Here is a 25,357-nt window from a genome sequence, read left to right on the forward strand (position 1 = left end):
TCCACTATCCCCGTGCCTTGACCCAGAGACGCCCTGGTCCTCCTGACTCCACCTATGGGTGTTGCACTGAAGTCCCTGATCAGTGGCTCCTGTCCAATTCCCTTGGAATTGTGCAGGACAGTGTATACATTTGGAATTGCCATTCGGCACCCACAGGTTGGAGGGCTAGACGTTTGCCGCCATCAGGCCAGAGCCTGGATGCCTTGCTTCCAAGGTGGAAAGGTTCTTGGTGTTTCAGTGGCCTCAGAAGGCGAGGGCACACGATGTTTAGAGATCCCAGCCCTTGGTTTGATATTTCCAGTTACCTGAAATGTGCCAGGATGCTGCGGGCTCTGAAACGGCATCCCGGGTCACTGAAAGACAGCAGAAGAGACAGGGACATGAGCAGCGTGTTGGCCGTTAAAGCCTTGCCCGAGGCTAGACAGTCACACCAGGTGCTTTGGAATGGAGCCCTGAGGGCTCTCCTAGGTATGTGCACCTGGATAGCTTGGATTCCCCAGGAGGGGAAACAGGGCTTTGGGAAGTAGGGCCTGCGAATTGGGCCTCAAGGAAGCCACAAGGCGACCAGGCACCTGTTTCTCCCCTGCCCTGCAGCCTGGGCCTCAGCGTAATCCTATTGAGCATGATTTTTATGTCATCATCTCTCTTCGTGACATAGGTTTGTCATCATAGACCCAGGTCTCCGGAGAGCACAGCTACACATGCGTTTAGGACACAAACAAGATTGCTTACCAGGGCTGCCAGTGCTGATGAGGGCCTTGGCTGTGAGAAGGTTAGGCCCAAAGGTCAGCTCGGCCTGGTGAACTCTGCTTCAAGGGATGCAGCAGAATGAGTTCTCATCTTCCTCAGGGCACCTTTTTGGGAGGAAGAAAGGGAGAGGATGTCAGGGCACTCTTGAGATGGGCCACTGATGACACTGCACGGTCTGAGGGATCATGGGACCATGGTCTGAACGCATGACCAGGTTTAGTAAATCTCTGGCCCTTGGAACATCAAAGAGTGACTCCTGCCACACAGGAAGGGATAGGTGTCTTTCTGGCCCGCCCAAATTTTAACTTGAGTTTTTCAGTAAGGGCACCTTTCCCCTCGTGCTCTGACTTAGAGACTTAGACTGATGACAATTGTCCAGGCACTATACAGGGCTAATGAAATCTTTTTTCCTAGTGATTCCTGCCTTGGCCCCACCAAGTCAGAGACCTGTCATCAGTTCTCTGTGCTAGAGCACCATATATATGTATATATAATGGCTGATACCCACAGACAAATCAATTCATAAAACAATCAATTCTACCCGGGGCGTCATTTGCTGGTCTCCAGCCTGTGTCACATGCCTGGTCTACACCCCTGGGGAAAATCCACATCACAGTGCTCACAGAAGTGTGTTTTCAGAGCTTTGTGGGATATGCATAGAGCTGAAATTCGTTGGGAACGCCTACGGTTGGGAGGCTCTGAAAACAATCAGGGCTCTTGGCCTCGTGGCCAGGAAGAGATTGCATTCCCTGAAACACACTCTCGCCTTGGCAGCTGGAGACTGATGCATGGGAGGTCAATCAAGTTGCCTCTCTAAGTCACATGGGGAGGGAACGCTTTGTGGGTCCAGTCCAGCAGTAGAATGTTCCGGATGTCCCTAAGTCCCATATGCCCAAGATGTAGGCGGGGTTCAGCGGGTGCTCTAGGGTGTGCCAGATGGCCCTTCCTGAAAGCCCCTTCGTGAAGGACGTGGGTCTCATGCCTTGTGTCACAATGTGACCTTGAAGGTCTTTCTCTGCCCATCCCAAACTGTTTGGGAGGTCCAAAGAAAAAACTAGGCCGGGGGTGGGGTTCAAGTGAAGGTTAACTTGCACTATCCCCGTGCCTTGCCCCAGAGATGCCCTGGTCCTCCTGACTCCACCTATGTGTGTTGCACTGAAGTCCCTGATCAGTGGCTCCTGTCCAATTCCCTTGGAATTGTGCAGGACAGTGTATACATTTGGAATTGCCATTCGGCACCCACAGGTTGGAGGGCTAGAAGTTTGCCGCCATCAGGCCAGAGCCTGGAGGCCTTGCTTCCAAGGTGGAAAGGTTCTTGGTGTTTCAGAGGCCTCAGAAGGCGAGGGCACACGATGTTTAGAGATCCCAGCCCTTGGTTTGATATTTCCAGTTACCTGAAATGTGCCAGGATGCTGCGGGCTCTGAAACGGCATCCCGGGTCACTGATAGACAGCAGAAAAGACAGGGACATGAGCAGCGTATTGGCCGCTAAAGCCTTGCCCGAGGCTAGACAGTCACACCAGGTGCTTTGGAATGGAGCCCTGAGGGGTCTCCTAGGTATGTGCACCTGGACAGCTTGGATTCCCCAGGAGGGGAAACAGGGCTTCGGGAAGCAGGTCCTGAGAATTGGACCTCAAGGAAGCCACAAGGCGACCAGGCACCTGTTTCTCCCCTGCCCTGCAGCCTGGGCCTCAGCGTAATCCTATTGAGCATGATTTTTATGTCATCATCTCTCTTCGTGACATAGGTTTGTCATCATAGACCCAGGTCTCCGGAGAGCACAGCTACACATGCGTTTAGGACACAAACAAGATTGCTTACCAGGGCTGCCAGTGCTGATGAGGGCCTTGGCTGTGAGAAGGTTAGGCCCAAAGGTCACCTCGGCCTGGTGAACTCTGCTTCAAGGGATGCAGCAGAATGAGTTCTCTTCTTCCTAAGGGCACCTTTTTGGGAGGAAGAAAGGGAGAGGATGTCAGGGCACACTTGAGATGGGCCACTGATGACACTGCACGGTCTGAGGGATCATGGGACCATGGTCTGAACGCATGACCAGGTTTAGTAAATCTCTGGCCCTTGGAACATCAAAGAGTGACTCCTGCCACACAGGAAGGGATAGGTGTCTTTCTGGCCCGCCCAAATTTTAACTTGAGTTTTTCAGTAAGGGCACCTTTCCCCTCGTGCTCTGACTTAGAGACTTAGACTGATGACAATTGTCCAGGCACTATACAGGGCTAATGAAATCTTTTTTCCTAGTGATTCCTGCCTTGGCCCCACCAAGTCAGAGACCTGTCATCAGTTCTCTGTGCTAGAGCACCATATATATGTATATATAATGGCTGATACCCACAGACAAATCAATTCATAAAACAATCAATTCTACCCGGGGCGTCATTTGCTGGTCTCCAGCCTGTGTCACATGCCTGGTCTACACCCCTGGGGAAAATCCACATCACAGTGCTCACAGAAGTGTGTTTTCAGAGCTTTGTGGGATATGCATGGAGCTGAAATTCGTTGGGAACGCCTACGGTTGGGAGGCTCTGAAAACAATCAGGGCTCTTGGCCTCGTGGCCAGGAAGAGATTGCATTCCCTGAAACACACTCTCGCCTTGGCAGCTGGAGACTGATGCATGGGAGGTCAATCAAGTTGCCTCTCTAAGTCACATGGGGAGGGAACGCCTTGTGGGTCCAGTCCAGCAGTAGAATGTTCCGGATGTCCCTAAGTCCCATATGCCCAAGATGTAGGCGGGGTTCAGCGGGTGCTCTAGGGTGTGCCAGATGGCCCTTCCTGAAAGCCCCTTCGTGAAGGACGTGGGTCTCATGCCTTGTGTCACAATGTGACCTTGAAGGTCTTTCTCTGCCCATCCCAAACTGTTTGAGAGGTCCAAAGTAAAAACTAGGCCGGGGGTGGGGTTCAAGTGAAGGTTAACTTGCACTATCCCCGTGCCTTGACCCAGAGACGCCCTGGTCCTCCTGACTCCACCTATGGGTGTTGCACTGAAGTCCCTGATCAGTGGCTCCTGTCCAATTCCCTTGGAATTGTGCAGGACAGTGTATACATTTGGAATTGCCATTCGGCACCCACAGGTTGGAGGGCTAGACGTTTGCCGCCATCAGGTCAGAGCCTGGAGGCCTTGCTTCCAAGGTGGAAAGGTTCTTGGTGTTTCAGAGGCCTCAGAAGGCGAGGGCACACGATGTTTAGAGATCCCAGCCCTTGGTTTGATATTTCCAGTTACCTGAAATGTGCCAGGATGCTGCGGGCTCTGAAACGGCATCCCGGGTCACTGAAAGACAGCAGAAGAGACAGGGACATGAGCAGCGTGTTGGCCGTTAAAGCCTTGCCCGAGGCTAGACAGTCACACCAGGTGCTTTGGAATGGAGCCCTGAGGGCTCTCCTAGGTATGTGCACCTGGATAGCTTGGATTCCCCAGGAGGGGAAACAGGGCTTTGGGAAGTAGGGCCTGCGAATTGGGCCTCAAGGAAGCCACAAGGCGACCAGGCACCTGTTTCTCCCCTGCCCTGCAGCCTGGGACTCAGCGTAATCCTATTGAGCATGATTTTTATGTCATCATCTCTCTTCGTGACATAGGTTTGTCATCATAGACCCAGGTCTCCGGAGAGCACAGCTACACATGCGTTTAGGACACAAACAAGATTGCTTACCAGGGCTGCCAGTGCTGATGAGGGCCTTGGCTGTGAGAAGGTTAGGCCCAAAGGTCACCTCGGCCTGGTGAACTCTGCTTCAAGGGATGCAGCAGAATGAGTTCTCTTCTTCCTAAGGGCACCTTTTTGGGAGGAAGAAAGGGAGAGGATGTCAGGGCACACTTGAGATGGGCCACTGATGACACTGCACGGTCTGAGGGATCATGGGACCATGGTCTGAACGCATGACCAGGTTTAGTAAATCTCTGGCCCTTGGAACATCAAAGAGTGACTCCTGCCACACAGGAAGGGATAGGTGTCTTTCTGGCCCGCCCAAATTTTAACTTGAGTTTTTCAGTAAGGGCACCTTTCCCCTCGTGCTCTGACTTAGAGACTTAGACTGATGACAATTGTCCAGGCACTATACAGGGCTAATGAAATCTTTTTTCCTAGTGATTCCTGCCTTGGCCCCACCAAGTCAGAGACCTGTCATCAGTTCTCTGTGCTAGAGCACCATATATATGTATATATAATGGCTGATACCCACAGACAAATCAATTCATAAAACAATCAATTCTACCCGGGGCGTCATTTGCTGGTCTCCAGCCTGTGTCACATGCCTGGTCTACACCCCTGGGGAAAATCCACATCACAGTGCTCACAGAAGTGTGTTTTCAGAGCTTTGTGGGATATGCATGGAGCTGAAATTCGTTGGGAACGCCTACGGTTGGGAGGCTCTGAAAACAATCAGGGCTCTTGGCCTCGTGGCCAGGAAGAGATTGCATTCCCTGAAACACACTCTCGCCTTGGCAGCTGGAGACTGATGCATGGGAGGTCAATCAAGTTGCCTCTCTAAGTCACATGGGGAGGGAACGCCTTGTGGGTCCAGTCCAGCAGTAGAATGTTCCGGATGTCCCTAAGTTCCATATGCCCAAGATGTAGGCGGGGTTCAGCAGGTGCTCTAGGGTGTGCCAGATGGCCCTTCCTGAAAGCCCCTTCGTGAAGGACGTGGGTCTCATGCCTTGTGTCACAATGTGACCTTGAAGGTCTTTCTCTGCCCATCCCAAACTGTTTGGGAGGTCCAAAGAAAAAACTAGGCCGGGGGTGGGGTTCAAGTGAAGGTTAACTTGCACTATCCCCGTGCCTTGACCCAGAGACGCCCTGGTCCTCCTGACTCCACCTATGGGTGTTGCACTGAAGTCCCTGATCAGTGGCTCCTGTCCAATTCCCTTGGAATTGTGCAGGACAGTGTATACATTTGGAATTGCCATTCGGCACCCACAGGTTGGAGGGCTAGAAGTTTGCCGCCATCAGGCCAGAGCCTGGAGGCCTTGCTTCCAAGGTGGAAAGGTTCTTGGTGTTTCAGAGGCCTCAGAAGGCGAGGGCACACGATGTTTAGAGATCCCAGCCCTTGGTTTGATATTTCCAGTTACCTGAAATGTGCCAGGATGCTGCGGGCTCTGAAACGGCATCCCGGGTCACTGAAAGACAGCAGAAGAGACAGGGACATGAGCAGCGTGTTGGCCGCTAAAGCCTTGCCCGAGGCTAGACAGTCACACCAGGTGCTTTGGAATGGAGCCCTGAGGGCTCTCCTAGGTATGTGCACCTGGATAGCTTGGATTCCCCAGGAGGGGAAACAGGGCTTCGGGAAGCAGGGCCTGAGAATTGGGCCTCAAGGAAGCCACAAGGCGACCAGGCACCTGTTTCTCCCCTGCCCTGCAGCCTGGGCCTCAGCGTAATCCTATTGAGCATGATTTTTATGTCATCATCTCTCTTCGTGACATAGGTTTGTCATCATAGACCCAGGTCTCCGGAGAGCACAGCTACACATGCGTTTAGGACACAAACAAGATTGCTTACCAGGGCTGCCAGTGCTGATGAGGGCCTTGGCTGTGAGAAGGTTAGGCCCAAAGGTCAGCTCGGCCTGGTGAACTCTGCTTCAAGGGATGCAGCAGAATGAGTTCTCTTCTTCCTCAGGGCACCTTTTTGGGAGGAAGAAAGGGGGAGGATGTCAGGGCACTCTTGAGATGGGCCACTGATGACACTGCACGGTCTGAGGGATCATGGGACCATGGTCTGAACGCATGACCAGGTTTAGTAAATCTCTGGCCCTTGGAACATCAAAGAGTGACTCCTGCCACACAGGAAGGGATAGGTGTCTTTCTGGCCCGCCCAAATTTTAACTTGAGTTTTTCAGTAAGGGCACCTTTCCCCTCGTGCTCTGACTTAGAGACTTAGACTGATGACAATTGTCCAGGCACTATACAGGGCTAATCAAATCTTTTTTCCTAGTGATTCCTGCCTTGGCCCCACCAAGTCAGAGACCTGTCATCAGTTCTCTGTGCTAGAGCACCATATATATGTATATATAATGGCTGATACCCACAGACAAATCAATTCATAAAACAATCAATTCTACCCGGGGCGTCATTTGCTGGTCTCCAGCCTGTGTCACATGCCTGGTCTACACCCCTGGGGAAAATCCACATCACAGTGCTCACAGAAGTGTGTTTTCAGAGCTTTGTGGGATATGCATGGAGCTGAAATTCGTTGGGAACGCCTACGGTTGGGAGGCTCTGAAAACAATCAGGGCTCTTGGCCTCGTGGCCATGAAGAGATTGCATTCCCTGAAACACACTCTCGCCTTGGCAGCTGGAGACTGATGCATGGGAGGTCAATCAAGTTGCCTCTCTAAGTCACATGGGGAGGGAACGCCTTGTGGGTCCAGTCCAGCAGTAGAATGTTCCGGATGTCCCTAAGTCCCATATGCCCAAGATGTAGGCGGGGTTCAGTGGGTGCTCTAGGGTGTGCCAGATGGCCCTTCCTGAAAGCCCCTTCGTGAAGGACGTGGGTCTCATGCCTTGTGTCACAATGTGACCTTGAAGGTCTTTCTCTGCCCACCCCAAACTCTTTGGGAGGTCCAAAGAAAAAACTAGGCCGGGGGTGGTGTTCAAGTGAAGGTTAACTTGCACTATCCCCGTGCCTTGACCCAGAGACGCCCTGGTCCTCCTGACTCCACCTATGGGTGTTGCACTGAAGTCCCTGATCAGTGGCTCCTGTCCAATTCCCTTGGAATTGTCCAGGACAGTGTATACATTTGGAATTGCCATTCGGCACCCACAGGTTGGAGGGCTAGAAGTTTGCCGCCATCAGGCCAGAGCCTGGAGGCCTTGCTTCCACGGTGGAAAGGTTCTTGGTGTTTCAGAGGCCTCAGAAGGCGAGGGCACACGATGTTTAGAGATCCCAGCCCTTGGTTTGATATTTCCAGTTACCTGAAATGTGCCAGGATGCTGCGGGCTCTGAAACGGCATCCCGGGTCACTGAAAGACAGCAGAAGAGACAGGGACATGAGCAGCGTGTTGGCCGCTAGAGCCTTGCCCGAGGCTAGACAGTCACACCAGGTGCTTTGGAATGGAGCCCTGAGGGCTCTCCTAGGTATGTGCACCTGGATAGCTTGGATTCCGCAGGAGGGGAAACAGGGCTTCGGGAAGCAGGGCCTGCGAATTGGGCCTCAAGGAAGCCACAAGGCGACCAGGCACCTGTTTCTCCCCTGCCCTGCAGCCTGGGCCTCAGCGTAATCCTATTGAGCATGATTTTTATGTCATCATCTCTCTTCGTGACATAGGTTTGTCATCATAGACCCAGGTCTCCGGAGAGCACAGCTACACATGCGTTTAGGACACAAACAAGATTGCTTACCAGGGATGCCAGTGCTGATGAGGGCCTTGGCTGTGAGAAGGTTAGGCCCAAAGGTCAGCTCGGCCTGGTGAACTCTGCTTCAAGGGATGCAGCAGAATGAGTTCTCTTCTTCCTAATGGCACCTTTTTGGGAGGAAGAAAGGGGAGGATGTCAGGGCACACTTGAGATGGGCCACTGATGACACTGCATGGTCTGAGGGATCATGGGACCATGGTCTGAACGCATGACCAGGTTTAGTAAATCTCTGGCCCTTGGAACATCAAAGAGTGACTCCTGCCACACAGGAAGGGATAGGTGTCTTTCTGGCCCGCCCAAATTTTAACTTGAGTTTTTCAGTAAGGGCACCTTTCCCCTCGTGCTCTGACTTAGAGACTTAGACTGATGACAATTGTCCAGGCACTATACAGGGCTAATGAAATCTTTTTTCCCAAGTGATTCCTGCCTTGGCCCCACCGAGTCAGAGACCTGTCATCAGTTCTCTGTGCTAGAGCACCATATATATGTATATATAATGGCTGATACCCACAAACAAATCAATTCATAAAACAATCAATTCTACCCGGGGCGTCATTTGCTGGTCTCCAGCCTGTGTCACATGCCTGGTCTACACCCCTGGGGAAAATCCACATCACAGTGCTCACAGAAGTGTGTTTTCAGAGCTTTGTGGGATATGCATGGAGCTGAAATTCGTTGGGAACGCCTACGGTTGGGAGGCTCTGAAAACAATCAGGGCTCTTGGCCTCGTGGCCAGGAAGAGATTGCATTCCCTGAAACACACTCTTGCCTTGGCAGCTGGAGACTGATGCGTGGTAGGTCAATCAAGTTGCCTCTCTAAGTCACATGGGGAGGGAACGCCTTGTGGGTCCAGTCCAGCAGTAGAATGTTCTAGATGTCCCTAAGTCCCATATGCCCAAGATGTAGGCGGGGTTCAGCGGGTGTTCTAGGGTGTGCCAGATGGCCCTTCCTGAAAGCCCCTTCGTGAAGGACGTGGGTCTCATGCCTTGTGTCACAATGTGACCTTGAAGGTCTTTCTCTGCCAATCCCAAACTGTTTGGGAGGTCCAAAGAAAAAACTAGGCCGGGGGTGGGGTTCAAGTGAAGGTTAACTTGCACTATCCCCGTGCCTTGACCCAGAGACGCCCTGGTCCTCCTGACTCCACCTATGGGTGTTGCACTGAAGTCCCTGATCAGTGGCTCCTGTCCAATTCCCTTGGAATTGTCCAGGACAGTGTATACATTTGGAATTGCCATTCGGCACCCACAGGTTGGAGGGCTAGAAGTTTGCCGCCATCAGGCCAGAGCCTGGAGGCCTTGCTTCCAAGGTGGAAAGGTTCTTGGTGTTTCAGAGGCCTCAGAAGGCGAGGGCACACGATGTTTAGAGATCCCAGCCCTTGGTTTGATATTTCCAGTTACCTGAAATGTGCCAGGATGCTGCGGGCTCTGAAACGGCATCCCGGGTCACTGAAAGACAGCAGAAGAGACAGGGACATGAGCAGCGTGTTGGCCGCTAAAGCCTTGCCCGAGGCTAGACAGTCACACCAGGTGCTTTGGAATGGAGCCCTGAGGGCTCTCCTAGGTATGTGCACCTGGATAGCTTGGATTCCCCAGGAGGGGAAACAGGGCTTCGGGAAGCAGGGCCTGCCAATTGGGCCTCAAGGAAGCCACAAGGCGACCAGGCACCTGTTTCTCCCCTGCCCTGCAGCCTGGGCCTCAGCGTAATCCTATTGAGCATGATTTTTATGTCATCATCTCTCTTCGTGACATAGGTTTGTCATCATAGACCCAGGTCTCCGGAGAGCACAGCTACACATGCGTTTAGGACACAAACAAGATTGCTTACCAGGGCTGCCAGTGCTGATGAGGGCCTTGGCTGTGAGAAGGTTAGGCCCAAAGGTCAGCTCGGCCTGGTGAACTCTGCTTCAAGGGATGCAGCAGAATGAGTTCTCTTCTTCCTCAGGGCACCTTTATGGGAGGAAGAAAGGGGGAGGATGTCAGGGCACTCTTGAGATGGGCCACTGATGACACTGCACGGTCTGAGGGATCATGGGACCATGGTCTGAACGCATGACCAGGTTTAGTAAATCTCTGGCCCTTGGAACATCAAAGAGTGACTCCTGCCACACAGGAAGGGATAGGTGTCTTTCTGGCCCGCCCAAATTTTAACTTGAGTTTTTCAGTAAGGGCACCTTTCCCCTCGTGCTCTGACTTAGAGACTTAGACTGATGACAATTGTCCAGGCACTATACAGGGCTAATGAAATCTTTTTTCCTAGTGATTCCTGCCTTGGCCCCACCAAGTCAGAGACCTGTCATCAGTTCTCTGTGCTAGAGCACCATATATATGTATATATAATGGCTGATACCCACAGACAAATCAATTCATAAAACAATCAATTCTACCCGGGGCGTCATTTGCTGGTCTCCAGCCTGTGTCACATGCCTGGTCTACACCCCTGGGGAAAATCCACATCACAGTGCTCACAGAGGTGTGTTTTCAGAGCTTTGTGGGATATGCATGGAGCTGAAATTCATTGGAACGCCTATGGTTGGGAGGCCCTGAAAACAATCAGGGCTCTTGGCCTTGTGGCCAGGAAGAGATTGCATTCCCTGAAACACACTCTCGCCTTGGCAGCTGGAGACTGATGCGTGGGAGGTCAATCAAGTTGCCTCTCTAAGTCACATGGGGAGGGAACGCCTTGTGGGTCCAGTCCAGCAGTAGAATGTTCCGGATGTCCCTAAGTCCCATATGCCCAAGATGTAGGCGGGGTTCAGTGGGTGCTCTAGGGTGTGCCAGATGGCCCTTCCTGAAAGCCCGTTTGTGAAGGACCTGGGTCTCATGCCTTGTGTCACAATGTGACCTTGAAGGTCTTTCTCTGCCCACCCAAAACTGTTTGGGAGGTCCAAAGAAAAAACTAGGCTGGGGGTGGGGTTCAAGTGAAGGTTAACTTGCACTATCCCCGTGCCTTGACCCAGAGACGCCCTGGTCCTCCTGACTCCACCTATGGGTGTTGCACTGAAGTCCCTGATCAGTGGCTCCTGTCCAATTCCCTTGGAATTGTCCAGGACAGTGTATACATTTGGAATTGCCATTCGGCACCCACAGGTTGGAGGGCTAGAAGTTTGCCGCCATCAGGCCAGAGCCTGGAGGCCTTGCTTCCAAGGTGGAAAGGTTCTTGGTGTTTCAGAGGCCTCAGAAGGCGAGGGCACACGATGTTTAGAGATCCCAGCCCTTGGTTTGATATTTCCAGTTACCTGAAATGTGCCAGGATGCTGCGGGCTCTGAAACGGCATCCCGGGTCACTGAAAGACAGCAGAAGAGACAGGGACATGAGCAGCGTGTTGGCCGCTAAAGCCTTGCCCGAGGCTAGACAGTCACACCAGGTGCTTTGGAATGGAGCCCTGAGGGCTCTCCTAGGTATGTGCACCTGGATAGCTTGGATTCCCCATTAGGGGAAACAGGGCTTCGGGAAGCAGGGCCTGCGAATTGGGCCTCAAGGAAGCCACAAGGCGACCAGGCACCTGTTTCTCCCCTGCCCTGCAGCCTGGGCCTCAGCGTAATCCTATTGAGCATGATTTTTATGTCATCATCTCTCTTCGTGACATAGGTTTGTCATCATAGACCCAGGTCTCCGGAGAGCACAGCTACACATGCGTTTAGGACACAAACAAGATTGCTTACCAGGGCTGGCAGTGCTGATGAGGGCCTTGGCTGTGAGAAGGTTAGGCCCAAAGGTCAGCTCTGCCTGGTGAACTCTGCTTCAAGGGATGCAGCAGAATGAGTTCTCTTCTTCCTAAGGGCACCTTTTTGGGTGGAAGAAAGGGGAGGATGTCAGGGCACTCTTGAGATGGGCCACTGATGACACTGCACGGTCTGAGGGATCATGGGACCATGGTCTGAACGCATGACCAGGTTTAGTAAATCTCTGGCCCTTGGAACATCAAAGAGTGACTCCTGCCACACAGGAAGGGATAGGTGTCTTTCTGGCCCGCCCAAATTTTAACTTGAGTTTTTCAGTAAGGGCACCTTTCCCCTCGTGCTCTGACTTAGAGACTTAGACTGATGACAATTGTCCAGGCACTATACAGGGCTAATGAAATCTTTTTTCCTAGTGATTCCTGCCTTGGCCCCACCAAGTCAGAGACCTGTCATCAGTTCTCTGTGCTAGAGCACCATATATATGTATATATAATGGCGATACCCACAGACAAATCAATTCATAAAACAATCAATTCTACCCGGGGCGTCATTTGCTGGTCTCCAGCCTGTGTCACATGCCTGGTCTACACCCCTGGGGAAAATCCACATCACAGTGCTCACAGAAGTGTGTTTTCAGAGCTTTGTGGGATATGCATGGAGCTGAAATTCGTTGGAACGCCTTCGGTTGGGAGGCTCTGAAAACAATCAGGGCTCTTGGTCCCGTGGCCATGAAGAGATTGCATTCCCTGAAACACACTCTCGCCTTGGCAGCTGGAGACTGATGCATGGGAGGTCAATCAAGTTGCCTCTCTAAGTCACATGGGGAGGGAACGCCTTGTGGGTCCAGTCCAGCAGTAGAATGTTCCGGATGTCCCTAAGTCCCATATGCCCCAGATGTAGGCGGGGTTCAGCGGGTGCTCTAGGGTGTGCCAGATGGCCCTTCCTGAAAGCCCCTTCGTGAAGGACGTGGGTCTCATGCCTTGTGTCACAATGTGACCTTGAAGGTCTTTCTCTGCCCACCCCAAACTGTTTGGGAGGTACAAAGAAAAAACTAGGCCGGAGGTGGGGTTCAAGTGAAGGTTAACTTGCACTATCCCCGTGCCTTGACCCAGAGACGCCCTGGTCCTCCTGACTCCACCTATGGGTGTTGCACTGAAGTCCCTGATCAGTGGCTCCTGTCCAATTCCCTTGGAATTGTCCAGGACAGTGTATACATTTGGAATTGCCATTCGGCACCCACAGGTTGGAGGGCTAGAAGTTTGCCGCCATCAGGCCAGAGCCTGGAGGCCTTGCTTCCACGGTGGAAAGGTTCTTGGTGTTTCAGAGGCCTCAGAAGGCGAGGGCACACGATGTTTAGAGATCCCAGCCCTTGGTTTGATATTTCCAGTTACCTGAAATATGCCAGGATGCTGCGGGCTTTGAAACGGCATCCCGGGTCACTGAAAGACAGCAGAAGAGACAGGGACATGAGCAGCGTGTTGGCCGCTAAAGCCTTGCCCGAGGCTAGACAGTCACACCAGGTGCTTTGGAATGGAGCCCTGAGGGCTCTCCTAGGTATGTGCACCTGGATAGCTTGGATTCCCCAGGAGGGGAAACAGGGCTTCGGGAAGCAGGGCCTGCGAATTGGGCCTCAAGGAAGCCACAAGGCGACCAGGCACCTGTTTCTCCCCTGCCCTGCAGCCTGGGCCTCAGCGTAATCCTATTGAACATGATTTTTATGTCATCATCTCTCTTCGTGACATAGGTTTGTCATCATAGACCCAGGTCTCCGGAGAGCACAGCTACACATGCGTTTAGGACACAAACAAGATTGCTTACCAAGGCTGCCAGTGCTGATGAGGGCCTTGGCTGTGAGAAGGTTAGGCCCAAAGGTCAGCTCGGCCTGGTGAACTCTGCTTCAAGGGATGCAGCAGAATGAGTTCTCTTCTTCCTAAGGGCACCTTTTTGGGAGGAAGAAAGGGGAGGATGTCAGGGCACACTTGAGATGGGCCACTGATGACACTGCATGGTCTGAGGGATCATGGGACCATGGTCTGAACGCATGACCAGGTTTAGTAAATCTCTGGCCCTTGGAACATCAAAGAGTGACTCCTGCCACACAGGAAGGGATAGGTGTCTTTCTGGCCCGCCCAAATTTTAACTTGAGTTTTTCAGTAAGGGCACCTTTCCCCTCGTGCTCTGACTTAGAGACTTAGACTGATGACAATTGTCCAGGCACTATACAGGGCTAATGAAATCTTTTTTTCCAAGTGATTCCTGTCTTGGCCCCACCGAGTCACAGACCTGTCATCAGTTCTCTGTGCTAGAGCACCATATATATGTATATATAATGGCTGATACCCACAAACAAATCAATTCATAAAACAATCAATTCTACCCGGGGCGTCATTTGCTGGTCTCCAGCCTGTGTCACATGCCTGGTCTACACCCCTGGGGAAAATCCACATCACAGTGCTCACAGAAGTGTGTTTTCAGAGCTTTGTGGGATATGCATGGAGCTGAAATTCGTTGGGAACGCCTACGGTTGGGAGGCACTGAAAATAATCAGGGCTCTTGGCCTGGTGGCCGGGAAGAGATTGCATTCCCTGAAACACACTCTCGCCTTGGCAGCTGGAGACTGATGTGTGGGAGGTCAATCAAGTTGCCTCTCTAAGTCACATGGGGAGGGAACGCCTTGTGGGTCCAGTCCAGCAGTAGAATGTTCCGGATGTCCCTAAGTCCCATATGCCCAAGATGTAGGCGGGGTTCAGCGGGTGCTCTAGGGTGTGCCAGATGGCCCTTCCTGAAAGCCCCTTCGTGAAGGACGTGGGTCTCATGCCTTGTGTCACAATGTGACCTTGAAGGTCTTTCTCTGCCCACCCCAAACTGTTTGGGAGGTCCAAAGAAAAAACTAGGCCGGGGGTGGGGTTCAGGTGAAGGTTAACTTGCACTATCCCCGTGCCTTGACCCAGAGACGCCCTGGTCCTCCTGACTCCACCTATGGGTGTTGCACTGAAGTCCCTGATCAGTGGCTCCTGTCCAATTCCCTTGGAATTGTCCAGGACAGTGTATACATTTGGAATTGCCATTCGGCATCCACAGGTTGGAGGGCTAGAAGTTTGCCGCCATCAGGCCAGAGCCTGGAGGCCTTGCTTCCAAGGTGGAAAGGTTCTTGGTGTTTCAGAGGCCTCAGAAGGCGAGGGCACACGATGTTTAGAGATCCCAGCCCTTGGTTTGATATTTCCAGTTACCTGAAATGTGCCAGGATGCTGCGGGCTCTGAAACGGCATCCCGGGTCACTGAAAGACAGCAGAAGAGACAGGGACATGAGCAGCGTGTTGGCCGCTAAAGCCTTGCCCGAGGCTAGACAGTCACACCAGGTGCTTTGGAATGGAGCCCTGAGGGCTCTCCTAGGTATGTGCACCTGGATAGCTTGGATTCCCCAGGAGGGGAAACAGGGCTTCGGGAAGCAGGGCCTGAGAATTGGGCCTCAAGGAAGCCACAAGGCGACCAGGCACCTGTTTCTCCCCTGCCCTGCAGCCTGGGCCTCAGCGTAATCCTATTGAGCATGATTTTTATGTCATCATCTCTCTTCGTGACATAGGTTTGTCATCATAGACCCAGGTCTCCGGAGAGCACAGCTACACATGCGTTTAGGACACAAACAAGATTGCTTACCAGGGCTGCCAGTGCTGATGAGGGCCTTGGCTGTGAGAAGGTTAGGCCCAAAGGTCAGCTCGGCCTGGTGAACTCTGCTTCAAGGGATGCAGCAGAATGAGTTCTCTTCTTCCTAAGGGCACCTTTTTGGGAGGAAGAAAGGGGAGGATGTCAGGGCACTCTTGAGATGGGCCACTGATGACACTGCACGGTCTGAGGGATCATGGGACCATGGTCTGAACGCATGACCAGGTTTAGTAAATCTCTGGCCCTTGGAACATCAAAGAGTGACTCCTGCCACACAGGAAGGGATAGGTGTCTTTCTGGCCCGCCCAAATTTTAACTTAAGTTTTTCAGTAAGGGCACCTTTCCCCTCGTGCTCTGACTTAGAGACTTAGACTGATGACAATTGTCCAGGCACTATACAGGGCTAATGAAATCTTTTTTCCTAGTGATTCCTGCCTTGGCCCCACCAAGTCAGAGACCTGTCATCAGTTCTCTGTGCTAGAGCACCATATATATGTATATATAATGGCTGATACCCACAGACAAATCAATTCATAAAACAATCAATTCTACCCGGGGCGTCATTTGCTGGTCTCCAGCCTGTGTCACATGCCTGGTCTACACCCCTGGGGAAAATCCACATCACAGTGCTCACAGAAGTGTGTTTTCAGAGCTTTGTGGGATATGCATGGAGCTGAAATTCGTTGGGAACGCCTACGGTTGGGAGGCTCTGAAAACAATCAGGGCTCTTGGCCTGGTGGCCGGGAAGAGATTGCATTCCCTGAAACACACTCTCGCCTTGGCAGCTGGAGACTGATGCGTGGGAGGTCAATCAAGTTGCCTCTCTAAGTCACATGGGGAGGGAACGCCTTGTGGGTCCAGTCCAGCAGTAGAATGTTCCGGATGTCCCTAAGTCCCATATGCCCAAGATGTAGGTGGGGTTCAGCGGGTCCTCTAGGGTGTGCCAGATGGCCCTTCCTGAAAGCCCCTTCGTGAAGGACGTGGGTCTCATGCCTTGTGTCACAATGTGACCTTGAAGGTCTTTCTCTGCCCACCCCAAACTGTTTGGGAGGTCCAAAGAAAAAACTAGGCCGGGGGTGGGGTTCAGGTGAAGGTTAACTTGCACTATCCCCGTGCCTTGACCCAGAGACGCCCTGGTCCTCCTGACTCCACCTATGGGTGTGGCACTGAAGTCCCTGATCAGTGGCTCCTGTCCAATTCCCTTGGAATTGTCCAGGACAGTGTATACATTTGGAATTGCCATTCGGCACCCACAGGGTGGAGGGCTAGAAGTTTGCCGCCATCAGGCCAGAGCCTGGAGGCCTTGCTTCCAAGGTAGAAAGGTTCTTGGTGTTTCAGAGGCCTCAGAAGGCGAGGGCACACGATGTTTAGAGATCCCAGCCCTTGGTTTGATATTTCCAGTTACCTGAAATGTGCCAGGATGCTGCGGGCTCTGAAAGGGCATCCCGGGTCACTGAAAGACAGCAGAAGAGACAGGGACATGAGCAGCGTGTTGGCCGCTAAAGCCTTGCCCGAGGCTAGACAGTCACACCAGGTGCTTTGGAATGGAGCCCTGAGGGCTCTCCTAGGTATGTGCACCTGGATAGCTTGGATTCCCCAGGAGGGGAAACAGGGCTTCGGGAAGCAGGGCCTGCGAATTGGGCCTCAAGGAAGCCACAAGGCGACCAGGCACCTGTTTCTCCCCTGCCCTGCAGCCTGGGCCTCAGCGTAATCCTATTGAGCATGATTTTTATGTCATCATCTCTCTTCGTGACATAGGTTTGTCATCATAGACCCAGGTCTCCGGAGAGCACAGCTACACATGCGTTTAGGACACAAACAAGATTGCTTACCAGGGCTGCCAGTGCTGATGAGGGCCTTGGCTGTGAGAAGGTTAGGCCCAAAGGTCAGCTCGGCCTGGTGAACTCTGCTTCAAGGGATGCAGCAGAATGAGTTCTCTTCTTCCTAAGGGCACCTTTTTGGGAGGAAGAAAGGGGAGGATGTCAGGGCACTCTTGAGATGGGCCACTGATGACACTGCACGGTCTGAGGGATCATGGGACCATGGTCTGAACGCATGACCAGGTTTAGTAAATCTCTGGCCCTTGGAACATCAAAGAGTGACTCCTGCCACACAGGAAGGGTAGGTGTCTTTCTGGCCCGCCCAAATTTTAATTTGAGTTTTTCATTAAGGACACCTTTCCCCTCGTGCTCTGACTTAGAGACTTAGACTGATGACAATTGTCCAGGCACTATACAGGGCTAATGAAATCTTTTTTTCCAAGTGATTCCTGCCTTGGCCCCACCAAGTCAGAGACCTGTCATCAGTTCTCTGTGCTAGAGCACCATATATATGTATATATAATGGCTGATACCCACAGACAAATCAATTCATAAAACAATCAATTCTACCCGGGGCGTCATTTGCTGGTCTCCAGCCTGTGTCACATGCCTGGTCTACACCCCTGGGGAAAATCCACATCACAGTGCTCACAGAAGTGTGTTTTCAGAGCTTTGTGGGATATGTATGGAGCTGAATTTCGTTGGGAACGCCTACGGTTGGGAGGCTCTGAAAACAATCAGGGCTCTTGGCCTGGTGGCCGGGAAGAGATTGCATTCCCTGAAACACACTCTCGGCTTGGCAGCTGGAGACTGATGCGTGGGAGGTCAATCAAGTTGCCTCTCTAAGTCACATGGGGAGGGAACGCCTTGTGGGTCCAGTCCAGCAGTAGAATGTTCCGGATGTCCCTAAGTCCCATATGCCCAAGATGTAGGCGGGGTTCAGCAGGTGCTCTAGGGTGTGCCAGATGGCCCTTCCTGAAAGCCCCTTCGTGAAGGACGTGGGTCTCATGCCTTGTGTCACAATGTGACCTTGAAGGTCTTTCTCTGCCCACCCCAAACTGTTTGGGAGGTCCAAAGAAAAAACTAGGCTGGGGGTGGGGTTCAAGTGAAGGTTAACTTGCACTATCCGCGTGCCGTGACCCAGAGACGCCCTGGTCCTCCTGACTCCACCTATGGGTGTTGCACTGAAGTCCCTGATCAGTGGCTCCTGTCCAATTCCCTTGGAATTGTCCAGGACAGTGTATACATTTGGAATTGCCATTCGGCACCCACAGGTTGGAGGGCTAGAAGTTTGCCGCCATCAGGCCAGAGCCTGGAGGCCTTGCTTCCAAGGTGGAAAGGTTCTTGGTGTTTCAGAGGCCTCAGAAGGCGAGGGCACACGATGTTTAGAGATCCCAGCCCTTGGTTTGATATTTCCAGTTACCTGAAATGTGCCAGGATGCTGCGGGCTCTGAAACGGCATCCCGGGTCACTGAAAGACAGCACAAGAGACAGGGACATGAGCAGCGTGTTGGCCGCTAAAGCCTTGCCCGAGGCTAGACAGTCACACCAGGTGCTTTGGAATGGAGCCCTGAGGGCTCTCCTAGGTATGTGCACCTGGATAGCTTGGATTCCCCAGGAGGGGAAACAGGGCTTCGGGAAGCAGGGCCTGCCAATTGGGCCTCAAGGAAGCCACAAGGCGACCAGGCACCTGTTTCTCCCCTGCCCTGCAGCCTGGGCCTCAGCGTAATCCTATTGAGCATGATTTTTATGTCATCATCTCTCTTCGTGACATAGGTTTGTCATCATAGACCCAGGTCTCCGGAGAGCACAGCTACACATGCGTTTAGGACACAAACAAGATTGCTTACCAGGGCTGGCAGTGCTGATGAGGGCCTTGGCTGTGAGAAGGTTAGGCCCAAAGGTCAGCTCGGCCTGGTGAACTCTGCTTCAAGGGATGCAGCAGAATGAGTTCTCTTCTTCCTAAGGGCACCTTTTTGGGAGGAAGAAAGGGGAGGATGTCAGGGCACTCTTGAGATGGGCCACTGATGACACTGCACGGTCTGAGGGATCATGGGACCATGGTCTGAACACATGACCAGGTTTAGTAAATCTCTGGCCCTTGGAACATCAAAGAGTGACTCCTGCCACACAGGAAGGGATAGGTGTCTTTCTGGCCCTCCCAAATTTTAACTTGAGTTTTTCAGTAAGGGCACCTTTCCCCTGGTGCTATGACTTAGAGACTTAGACTGATGACAATTGTCCAGGCACTATACAGGGCTAATGAAATCTTTTTTCCTAGTGATTCCTGCCTTGGCCCCACCAAGTCAGAGACCTGTCATCAGTTCTCTGTGCTAGAGCACCATATATATGTATATATAATGGCTGATACCCACAGACAAATCAATTCATAAAACAATCAATTCTACCCGGGGCGTCATTTGCTGGTCTCCAGCCTGTGTCACATGCCTGGTCTACACCCCTGGGGAAAATCCACATCACAGTGCTCACAGAAGTGTGTTTTCTGAGCTTTGTGGGATATGCATGGAGCTGAAATTCGTTGGGAACGCCTACGGTTGGGAGGCTCTGAAAACAATCAGGGCTCTTGGCCTCGTGGCCAGGAAGAGATTGCATTCCCTGAAACACACTCTTGCCTTGGCAGCTGGAGACTGATGCGTGGTAGGTCAATCAAGTTGCCTCTCTAAGTCACATGGGGAGGGAACGCCTTGTGGGTCCAGTCCAGCAGTAGAATGTTCTAGATGTCCCTAAGTCCCATATGCCCAAGATGTAGGCGGGGTTCAGCGGGTGTTCTAGGGTGTGCCAGATGGCCCTTCCTGAAAGCCCCTTCGTGAAGGACGTGGGTCTCATGCCTTGTGTCACAATGTGACCTTGAAGGTCTTTCTCTGCCCACCCCAAACTGTTTGGGAGGTCCAAAGAAAAAACTAGGCCGGAGGTGGGGTTCAAGTGAAGGTTAACTTGCACTATCCCCATGCCTTGACCCAGAGACGCCCTGGTCCTCCTGACTCCACCTATGGGTGTTGCACTGAAGTCCCTGATCAGTGGCTCTTGTCCAATTCCCTTGGAATTGTCCAGGACAGTGTATACATTTGGAATTGCCATTCGGCACCCACAGGTTGGAGGGCTAGAAGTTTGCCGCCATCAGGCCAGAGCCTGGAGGCCTTGCTTCCAAGGTGGAAAGGTTCTTGGTGTTTCAGAGGCCTCAGAAGGCGAGGGCACACGATGTTTTGAGATCCCAGCCCTTGGTTTGATATTTCCAGTTACCTGAAATGTGCCAGGATGCTGCGGGCTCTGAAACGGCATCCCGGGTCACTGAAAGACAGCAGAAGAGACAGGGACATGAGCAGCGTGTTGGCCGCTAAAGCCTTGCCCGAGGCTAGACAGTCACACCAGGTGCTTTGGAATGGAGCCCTGAGGGCTCTCCTAGGTATGTGCACCTGGATAGCTTGGATTCCCCAGGAGGGGAAACAGGGCTTCGGGAAGCAGGGCCTGCGAATTGGGCCTCAAGGAAGCCACAAGGCGACCAGGCACCTGTTTCTCCCCTGCCCTGCAGCCTGGGCCTCAGCGTAATCCTATTGAGCATGATTTTTATGTCATCATCTCTCTTCGTGACATAGGTTTGTCATCATAGACCCAGGTCTCGGGAGAGCACAGCTACACATGCGTTTAGGACACAAACAAGATTGCTTACCAGGGCTGCCAGTGCTGATGAGGGCCTTGGCTGTGAGAAGGTTAGGCCCAAAGGTCAGCTCGGCCTGGTGAACTCTGCTTCAAGGGATGCAGCAGAATGAGTTCTCTTCTTCCTAAGGGCACCTTTTTGGGAGGAAGAAAGGGAGAGGATGTCAGGGCACTCTTGAGATGGGCCACTGATGACACTGCACGGTCTGAGGGATCATGGGACCATGGTCTGAACGCATGACCAGGTTTAGTAAATCTCTGGCCCTTGGAACATCAAAGAGTGACTCCTGCCACACAGGAAGGGATAGGTGTCTTTCTGGCCCGCCCAAATTTTAACTTGAGTTTTTCAGTAAGGGCACCTTTCCCCTCGTGCTCTGACTTAGAGACTTAGACTGATGACAATTGTCCAGGCACTATACAGGGCTAATGAAATCTTTTTTCCTAGTGATTCCTGCCTTGGCCCCACCAAGTCAGAGACCTGTCATCAGTTCTCTGTGCTAGAGCACCATATATATGTATATATAATGGCTGATACCCACAGACAAATCAATTCATAAAACAATCAATTCTACCCGGGGCGTCATTTGCTGGTCTCCAGCCTGTGTCACATGCCTGGTCTACACCCCTGGGGAAAATCCACATCACAGTGCTCACAGAAGTGTGTTTTCAGAGCTTTGTGGGATATGCATGGAGCTGAAATTCGTTGGGAACGCCTACGGTTGGGAGGCACTGAAAATAATCAGGGCTCTTGGCCTGGTGGCCGGGAAGAGATTGCATTCCCTGAAACACACTCTTGCCTTGGCAGCTGGAGACTGATGTGTGGGAGGTCAATCAAGTTGCCTCTCTAAGTCACATGGGGAGGGAACGCCTTGTGGGTCCAGTCCAGCAGTAGAATGTTCCGGATGTCCCTAAGTCCCATATGCCCAAGATGTAGGCGGGGTTCAGCGGGTGCTCTAGGGTGTGCCAGATGGCCCTTCCTGAAAGCCCCTTCGTGAAGGACGTGGGTCTCATGCCTTGTGTCACAATGTGACCTTGAAGGTCTTTCTCTGCCCACCCCAAACTGTTTGGGAGGTCCAAAGAAAAAACTAGGCCGGGGGTGGGGTTCAAGTGAAGGTTAACTTGCACTATCCCCGTGCCTTGACCCAGAGACGCCCTGGTCCTCCTGACTCCACCTATGGGTGTTGCACTGAAGTCCCTGATCAGTGGCTCCTGTCCAATTCCCTTGGAATTGTCCAGGAGATTGTATACATTTGGAATTGCCATTCGGCATCCACAGGTTGGAGGGCTAGAAGTTTGCCGCCATCAGGCCAGAGCCTGGAGGCCTTGCTTCCAAGGTGGAAAGGTTCTTGGTGTTTCAGAGGCCTCAGAAGGCGAGGGCACACGATGTTTAGAGATCCCAGCCCTTGGTTTGATATTTCCAGTTACCTGAAATGTGCCAGGATGCTGCGGGCTCTGAAACGGCATCCCGGGTCACTGAAAGACAGCAGAAGAGACAGGGACATGAGCAGCGTGTTGGCCGCTAAAGCCTTGCCCGAGGCTAGACAGTCACACCAGGTGCTTTGGAATGGAGCCCTGAGGGCTCTCCTAGGTATGTGCACCTGGATAGCTTGGATTCCCCAGGAGGGGAAACAGGGCTTCGGGAAGCAGGGCCTGAGAATTGGGCCTCAAGGAAGCCACAAGGCGACCAGGCACCTGTTTCTCCCCTGCCCTGCAGCCTGGGCCTCAGCGTAATCCTATTGAGCATGATTTTTATGTCATCATCTCTCTTCGTGACATAGGTTTGTCATCATAGACCCAGGTCTCCGGAGAGCACAGCTACACATGCGTTTAGGACACAAACAAGATTGCTTACCAGGGCTGCCAGTGCTGATGAGGGCCTTGGCTGTGAGAAGGTTAGGCCCAAAGGTCAGCTCGGCCTGGTGAACTCTGCTTCAAGGGATGCAGCAGAATGAGTTCTCTTCTTCCTAAGGGCACCTTTTTGGGAGGAAGAAAGGGGAGGATGTCAGGGCAATCTTGAGATGGGCCACTGATGACACTGCACGGTCTGAGGGATCATGGGACCATGGTCTGAACGCATGACCAGGTTTAGTAAATCTCTGGCCCTTGGAACATCAAAGAGTGACTCCTGCCACACAGGAAGGGATAGGTGTCTTTCTGGCCCGCCCAAATTTTAACTCTAGTTTTTCAGTAAGGGCACCTTTCCCCTCGTGCTCTGACTTAGAGACTTAGACTGATGACAATTGTCCAGGCACTATACAGGGCTAATGAAATCTTTTTTCCTAGTGATTCCTGCCTTGGCCCCACCAAGTCAGAGACCTGTCATCAGTTCTCTGTGCTAGAGCACCATATATATGTATATATAATGGCTGATACCCACAGACAAATCAATTCATAAAACAATCAATTCTACCCGGGGCGTCATTTGCTGGTCTCCAGCCTGTGTCACATGCCTGGTCTACACCCCTGGGGAAAATCCACATCACAGTGCTCACAGAAGTGTGTTTTCAGAGCTTTGTGGGATATGCATGGAGCTGAAATTCGTTGGGAACGCCTACGGTTGGGAGGCTCTGAAAACAATCAGGGCTCTTGGCCTGGTGGCCGGGAAGAGATTGCATTCCCTGAAACACACTCTCGCCTTGGCAGCTGGAGACTGATGCGTGGGAGGTCAATCAAGTTGCCTCTCTAAGTCACATGGGGAGGGAACGCCTTGTGGGTCCAGTCCAGCAGTAGAATGTTCCGGATGTCCCTAAGTCCCATATGCCCAAGATGTAGGCGGGGTTCAGCGGGTGCTCTAGGGTGTGCCAGATGGCCCTTCCTGAAAGCCCCTTCGTGAAGGACGTGGGTCTCATGCCTTGTGTCACAATGTGACCTTGAAGGTCTTTCTCTGCCCACCCCAAACTGTTTGGGAGGTCCAAAGAAAAAACTAGGCTGGGGGTGGGGTTCAAGTGAAGGTTAACTTGCACTATCCGCGTGCCGTGACCCAGAGACGCCCTGGTCCTCCTGACTCCACCTATGGGTGTTGCACTGAAGTCCCTGATCAGTGGCTCCTGTCCAATTCCCTTGGAATTGTCCAGGACAGTGTATACATTTGGAATTGCCATTCGGCACCCACAGGTTGGAGGGCTAGAAGTTTGCCGCCATCAGGCCAGAGCCTGGAGGCCTTGCTTCCAAGGTGGAAAGGTTCTTGGTGTTTCAGAGGCCTCAGAAGGCGAGGGCACACGATGTTTAGAGATCCCAGCCCTTGGTTTGATATTTCCAGTTACCTGAAATGTGCCAGGATGCTGCGGGCTCTGAAACGGCATCCCGGGTCACTGAAAGACAGCACAAGAGACAGGGACATGAGCAGCGTGTTGGCCGCTAAAGCCTTGCCCGAGGCTAGACAGTCACACCAGGTGCTTTGGAATGGAGCCCTGAGGGCTCTCCTAGGTATGTGCACCTGGATAGCTTGGATTCCCCAGGAGGGGAAACAGGGCTTCGGGAAGCAGGGCCTGCGAATTGGGCCTCAAGGAAGCCACAAGGCGACCAGGCACCTGTTTCTCCCCTGCCCTGCAGCCTGGGCCTCAGCGTAATCCTATTGAGCATGATTTTTATGTCATCATCTCTCTTCGTGACATAGGTTTGTCATCATAGACCCAGGTCTCCGGAGAGCACAGCTACACATGCGTTTAGGACACAAACAAGATTGCTTACCAGGGCTGGCAGTGCTGATGAGGGCCTTGGCTGTGAGAAGGTTAGGCCCAAAGGTCAGCTCGGCCTGGTGAACTCTGCTTCAAGGGATGCAGCAGAATGAGTTCTCTTCTTCCTAAGGGCACCTTTTTGGGAGGAAGAAAGGGGAGGATGTCAGGGCACTCTTGAGATGGGCCACTGATGACACTGCACGGTCTGAGGGATCATGGGACCATGGTCTGAACACATGACCAGGTTTAGTAAATCTCTGGCCCTTGGAACATCAAAGAGTGACTCCTGCCACACAGGAAGGGATAGGTGTCTTTCTGGCCCTCCCAAATTTTAACTTGAGTTTTTCAGTAAGGGCACCTTTCCCCTGGTGCTATGACTTAGAGACTTAGACTGATGACAATTGTCCAGGCACTATACAGGGCTAATGAAATCTTTTTTCCTAGTGATTCCTGCCTTGGCCCCACCAAGTCAGAGACCTGTCATCAGTTCTCTGTGCTAGAGCACCATATATATGTATATATAATGGCTGATACCCACAGACAAATCAATTCATAAAACAATCAATTCTACCCGGGGCGTCATTTGCTGGTCTCCAGCCTGTGTCACATGCCTGGTCTACACCCCTGGGGAAAATCCACATCACAGTGCTCACAGAAGTGTGTTTTCTGAGCTTTGTGGGATATGCATGGAGCTGAAATTCGTTGGGAACGCCTACGGTTGGGAGGCTCTGAAAACAAT

At 52.3% G+C, this 25,357-nt stretch overlaps 14 non-coding genes across 14 annotated transcripts; all 14 read right to left on the minus strand.

Annotated features, from left to right (window-relative positions):
- Window positions 1–597: 597 nt before the first annotated feature.
- LOC143271278 (small nucleolar RNA SNORD115) lies at window positions 598–676 on the minus strand. The gene has a single exon (XR_013048499.1). It is a non-coding gene; the product is annotated as a small nucleolar RNA SNORD115 (small nucleolar RNA).
- A 1,760-nt stretch (window positions 677–2,436) lies between these two features.
- On the minus strand, window positions 2,437–2,515 carry LOC143271279 (small nucleolar RNA SNORD115). Its single transcript, XR_013048500.1, has one exon. It is a non-coding gene; the product is annotated as a small nucleolar RNA SNORD115 (small nucleolar RNA).
- Window positions 2,516–4,275: 1,760 nt separating this feature from the next.
- On the minus strand, window positions 4,276–4,354 carry LOC143271341 (small nucleolar RNA SNORD115). Its single transcript, XR_013048562.1, has one exon. It is a non-coding gene; the product is annotated as a small nucleolar RNA SNORD115 (small nucleolar RNA).
- A 1,760-nt stretch (window positions 4,355–6,114) lies between these two features.
- On the minus strand, window positions 6,115–6,193 carry LOC143271280 (small nucleolar RNA SNORD115). Its single transcript, XR_013048501.1, has one exon. It is a non-coding gene; the product is annotated as a small nucleolar RNA SNORD115 (small nucleolar RNA).
- A 1,760-nt stretch (window positions 6,194–7,953) lies between these two features.
- On the minus strand, window positions 7,954–8,032 carry LOC143271281 (small nucleolar RNA SNORD115). Its single transcript, XR_013048502.1, has one exon. It is a non-coding gene; the product is annotated as a small nucleolar RNA SNORD115 (small nucleolar RNA).
- A 1,760-nt stretch (window positions 8,033–9,792) lies between these two features.
- On the minus strand, window positions 9,793–9,871 carry LOC143271282 (small nucleolar RNA SNORD115). The gene has a single exon (XR_013048503.1). It is a non-coding gene; the product is annotated as a small nucleolar RNA SNORD115 (small nucleolar RNA).
- Window positions 9,872–11,630: 1,759 nt separating this feature from the next.
- On the minus strand, window positions 11,631–11,709 carry LOC143271283 (small nucleolar RNA SNORD115). Its single transcript, XR_013048504.1, has one exon. It is a non-coding gene; the product is annotated as a small nucleolar RNA SNORD115 (small nucleolar RNA).
- Window positions 11,710–13,466: 1,757 nt separating this feature from the next.
- LOC143271338 (small nucleolar RNA SNORD115) lies at window positions 13,467–13,545 on the minus strand. Its single transcript, XR_013048559.1, has one exon. It is a non-coding gene; the product is annotated as a small nucleolar RNA SNORD115 (small nucleolar RNA).
- Window positions 13,546–15,305: 1,760 nt separating this feature from the next.
- LOC143271284 (small nucleolar RNA SNORD115) lies at window positions 15,306–15,384 on the minus strand. The gene has a single exon (XR_013048505.1). It is a non-coding gene; the product is annotated as a small nucleolar RNA SNORD115 (small nucleolar RNA).
- Window positions 15,385–17,143: 1,759 nt separating this feature from the next.
- Window positions 17,144–17,222, minus strand: LOC143271285 (small nucleolar RNA SNORD115). Its single transcript, XR_013048506.1, has one exon. It is a non-coding gene; the product is annotated as a small nucleolar RNA SNORD115 (small nucleolar RNA).
- A 1,759-nt stretch (window positions 17,223–18,981) lies between these two features.
- LOC143271286 (small nucleolar RNA SNORD115) lies at window positions 18,982–19,060 on the minus strand. Its single transcript, XR_013048507.1, has one exon. It is a non-coding gene; the product is annotated as a small nucleolar RNA SNORD115 (small nucleolar RNA).
- A 1,759-nt stretch (window positions 19,061–20,819) lies between these two features.
- On the minus strand, window positions 20,820–20,898 carry LOC143271287 (small nucleolar RNA SNORD115). Its single transcript, XR_013048508.1, has one exon. It is a non-coding gene; the product is annotated as a small nucleolar RNA SNORD115 (small nucleolar RNA).
- A 1,760-nt stretch (window positions 20,899–22,658) lies between these two features.
- On the minus strand, window positions 22,659–22,737 carry LOC143271288 (small nucleolar RNA SNORD115). Its single transcript, XR_013048509.1, has one exon. It is a non-coding gene; the product is annotated as a small nucleolar RNA SNORD115 (small nucleolar RNA).
- Window positions 22,738–24,496: 1,759 nt separating this feature from the next.
- Window positions 24,497–24,575, minus strand: LOC143271289 (small nucleolar RNA SNORD115). The gene has a single exon (XR_013048510.1). It is a non-coding gene; the product is annotated as a small nucleolar RNA SNORD115 (small nucleolar RNA).
- Window positions 24,576–25,357: the final 782 nt, after the last annotated feature.

Source organism: Peromyscus maniculatus, chromosome 1 (assembly GCF_049852395.1).
Source record: "Peromyscus maniculatus bairdii isolate BWxNUB_F1_BW_parent chromosome 1, HU_Pman_BW_mat_3.1, whole genome shotgun sequence".
Lineage (NCBI taxonomy): Eukaryota > Metazoa > Chordata > Mammalia > Rodentia > Cricetidae > Peromyscus > Peromyscus maniculatus.